Below are 3,870 nucleotides of genomic sequence, written 5' to 3' on the forward strand. Positions count from 1 at the left end.
CGTAACGACTTGATATATTTTCCATGTCGTTTCTCCGTTTCTGCCTTGAACTCTTTGAATTTCTCAAAGCATTCAGACTTACGGCGCAACAGGTAAATGTATCCATATCTTGAGTAATCATCTGTGAAAGTCACAAAATACTCAAAACCACCCCTAGCTTGGACACTCATTGGACCACACAAATCAGAATGAATTAATTCAAGTACATCATTAGTTCTATTACCCTTTATAGGAAAAGGCCTCTTAGTCATTTTACCTTCTAAACAAGATTCACAGGTTGGTAGTGCCTCCACTTTCAATGAACTCAATGGTCCATCCTTGACCAACCTAGAAATCCTATCTAAATTAATATGACCAAGCCTTAAATGCCACAAATAAGTATGACTAAATTCAATAGGACGTTTTCTTTTCAATGGAACAATGACATCAAAGTTATTAACTTCAGAATTAGGAATTTGCAATTCAGGTGAAACTTTGAGAATAAAAAGATCATCAATCATTGAGCCAGAACATATCATTTGTTTTCTAAATTTAATAACGACAGAATCATCATAAAATTCATTAAAACAAACCGAATATCCATTCTTGCTCAAACTAGAAACTGAAATTAAATTCCTTCTAATTGAAGGTACATATAAAACATCCTTCAAAAACAAAGTTCTATTATTCTCAAAATTCAAAGAAACATTTCCTATAGCTAGAACTGCAACTTCTGTGCCATCTCCCAGAAAAATGCTTACATCTCCTTTATTTAGCTGACGAGTTACCTGAAACCCCTGCAATGAATTGCAGACATGATTAGTGGCTCCAGAATCTACACACCATTGGAGTGTAGTCAACACCGCTAAACAAGTTTCAACTATCAGCATATAAAACAGAGACATACCTTGCTTTTTCTTGGCTAACCAGGTTGGACATTGTGACTTCCAGTGCCCAGGTTGCTTGCAGTGAAAACACTTACCCTTAGGCTTTTTCACAGCAACACTTGCACTAGTAGATGCACCACTTGTTTTAGGCTTAGTCTTGTGAGCATTTTTCTTCTTCTTACCCTTGTTCTGGGCAGAAGAAGAACCTCGCTCAACATTAAGCACAACAGGTGCAGCTCCTTGCTTAATGATAGTCTCAGCAGCCACCAGCTCATTCAGCAACTTAGACAGAGTGAAATCCATCTTATTCATGTTATAGTTCAAACGAAATTACTGAAAACTGGCTGGCAAAGTGTTCAAGATCATTTCTATCTGTGTAGCATTGTCAACCTCAGCACCAAGAACCTCCATGTCATTCAGAAGACTCATCATCTTCAAGACATGAGTTCTAACTGGAGTTCCCTCCTCCATTTTGGAAGTAAGAATCTCCCTCAGTGCATTTTGCCTTGCTGCACTAGTTTGATCTCCAAACATCTCCTTGAGATTTTCGAGCATGTCAAAAGCTGTGTCCATCTTCTGATGCTGATGTTGCAAAACATTTGACACAGAAGCCAAAATGTAACATCGCGCCATCTCATCAGCTTTAACCCATTTCTGGTAAGCTCTGGTGACCTCCTCAGAGGCACCCTCACCGGGTTTTTCAGGACAAACTTCAGTAAGCACAAACTTATACTCCTCAGCAGTAAGCAAAATGTCCAAATTCCTCTTCCAGTCAACATAGTTTGGACCCTCAAGTTTGTTTTGGGTTAAGATGTTTGCAAGGGGACTGAATGATGCCATTTCTATTTCATGCATTAAACAAAATAGCATATCAATAATAAACATTGAATAAATCAAATTGCAAATATACAACTTTGATATCACAATTCAAAAAAAAATACACATTCACAACATTCATGAATAGCAACCTCGATGGGAGAATTCAACCAATCACATGTTTTGCATATTATAATTAGATAAGACCGGCACATACTACTCGATGGGAGATAACATGCCTCTTAAATTAACATTAATGTGTGAGAAAATATTACATCTAATTCATGTCACTAATTAATTTACTCAGATGGAGAGTTAAATCAATACAGACAAATTAGACTAGCTCAGTAATTATATTAAAACATGACATCTTCCGATGGGGAAGAAATGCAAATAATTACAACTAGAAAGTAATAAAAAACCACTCACAAATTAATTCATATAATTAAAATAAATTAATTATAATCAAAATTGCAAAATAATATATTTTTAAGACAATTTTGCAAATAAAATTAACATTTTTTGGTTGAAAATGTTAAAATTTAGTGTTCTGGTCTATTTATGCAAATAAATTAAAACATTCTGGGTTTATCTTGCAAAAACAGAAACATTCTGGGCCATTTCGCAAATTTCAGAACTTGTTTGGACTATTTTGCATAAAACAGAAACTATTGGGCCAAAATTGCAAAAATCGGAAAACATCTAGGCAATTTTAATAATACCAGAAACAATCAGGGTCACTTTATAATTTAAATAACTCCAGGGGGCTAAAACGGAATAACTGATACTTTCTGGGTCAAAATATAAAAAATTAAAGTTCAGGGGTTAAAATATAATAAACAGAAGATCCAGGGTCAAAAAATAAAAACTTAAAGATCAGGGGTCAAAATATAAAATTTAACAAATTGAGGGACCAGAAGGGAAATTTGGCAAGCAGCAGCTTCTTCTTCACGAAGAAGCCCTAGCCGCCGCCCCTTTTTCCCTTCAACCTGCATTAACGCTGCTGGCCGGCTTTTTTTTTTTTTTTTTTTTTTCTTGCCCCTCTACTGATCTTCAAAACAAAAATAAAATTTTGTCTTTTCTTGCCCCTCTCCTGTTCATCGAAACAACACCCAAAATATATATATATATATATGCTTTTTTTTTTATATATATTAATTGCCCATTAAAAACTACAGTTTCAAAAAAAATTTGTATCAGGTACTGCACTTTTGTGCTGCTGTCCTTCAAAAACTCTTGAAGCTCTCTTAACCATGTACCAATCAAACAATCAAAACAGATAATAGATACACGATTGAAACATGACAAAATAGCCACCATCATACAGTTTCGTATGGCTCTGATACCAATTGATGGGAGCGGGTATAAAGCGGAAACAACCCTTATCGAAACCATATGAGGCAAACTAAAAACATTATCGAACAAATCAATAAACTGACCTCTTGAAGCGTAGAATCGCTCACCGGTCTTCTTTTCAGAGATCTTGGAGTCACCCACGATCTTCTGCAGTAATCCCTAACTATCTCTCTTTTGGAACTCTCTGAGTGGCAGAGAATAGAATAACGTGTGTCTCTATATTCTTAGGGTTTTCAAATCTTATATTAAAAAACCTCTCTTCGATAGGAAGATATTTTTTAATATAAAATAAATTAAATAAAAAATTATTTAATTAAAATAAAATCAATTATTTTAAAACTAAATAGTTTATCTATTATTTAATACACCCTTAACTTTCCAAATAATTAGGGCACTACAGGGACCGCAGGAATAAAATAAATCAGGCTACTAATTATAATAAGAACCTATGTAGACCAACATATTCTTATTATAATTAATCATGAATTATTCCACTAAAAACTCATGACTGAACTCCTTATTTATTTTACTATTCCACAACATAATAAAATAATGTTCCCCATGTTAAGATTACAGATGCTGTCATTTAAATAACTTACTGACAATTTATTTAAATCACAATATAACTTTAAGATTGTCGCTCAACTTATTTCATGTGTCGGATTCAATATCCACCTGCAGGGTTTACACTATGAAACCTTATAAGCTTACTTAAAGTGCATCATCAAACTCTAAACCGAGACATGGATTCTATCATTAATTAATATTTCACAAACACAAAAAATCTTTGCCCAATTCACCGAGAATATTATTCCAATAATGAAACTCACCC

General features: G+C 34.0%; 1 long non-coding RNA gene across 1 annotated transcript; it reads right to left on the bottom strand.

The window, feature by feature from the left end:
- Positions 1-499: 499 nt before the first annotated feature.
- Positions 500-1,138, bottom strand: LOC149495147 (uncharacterized). Its single transcript, XR_016321800.1, has 2 exons — positions 887-1,138; positions 500-776 (listed from the first exon to the last, which is right to left on the bottom strand). It is a non-coding gene; the product is annotated as an uncharacterized LOC149495147 (long non-coding RNA).
- Between the last annotated feature and the right edge of the window lie 2,732 nt (positions 1,139-3,870).

This window comes from Jatropha curcas, chromosome 7, assembly GCF_041381405.1.
Source record: "Jatropha curcas cultivar XTBG-Jc1 chromosome 7, XTBG_Jcur_1.0, whole genome shotgun sequence".
In the NCBI taxonomy this organism is placed as follows: domain Eukaryota; kingdom Viridiplantae; phylum Streptophyta; class Magnoliopsida; order Malpighiales; family Euphorbiaceae; genus Jatropha; species Jatropha curcas.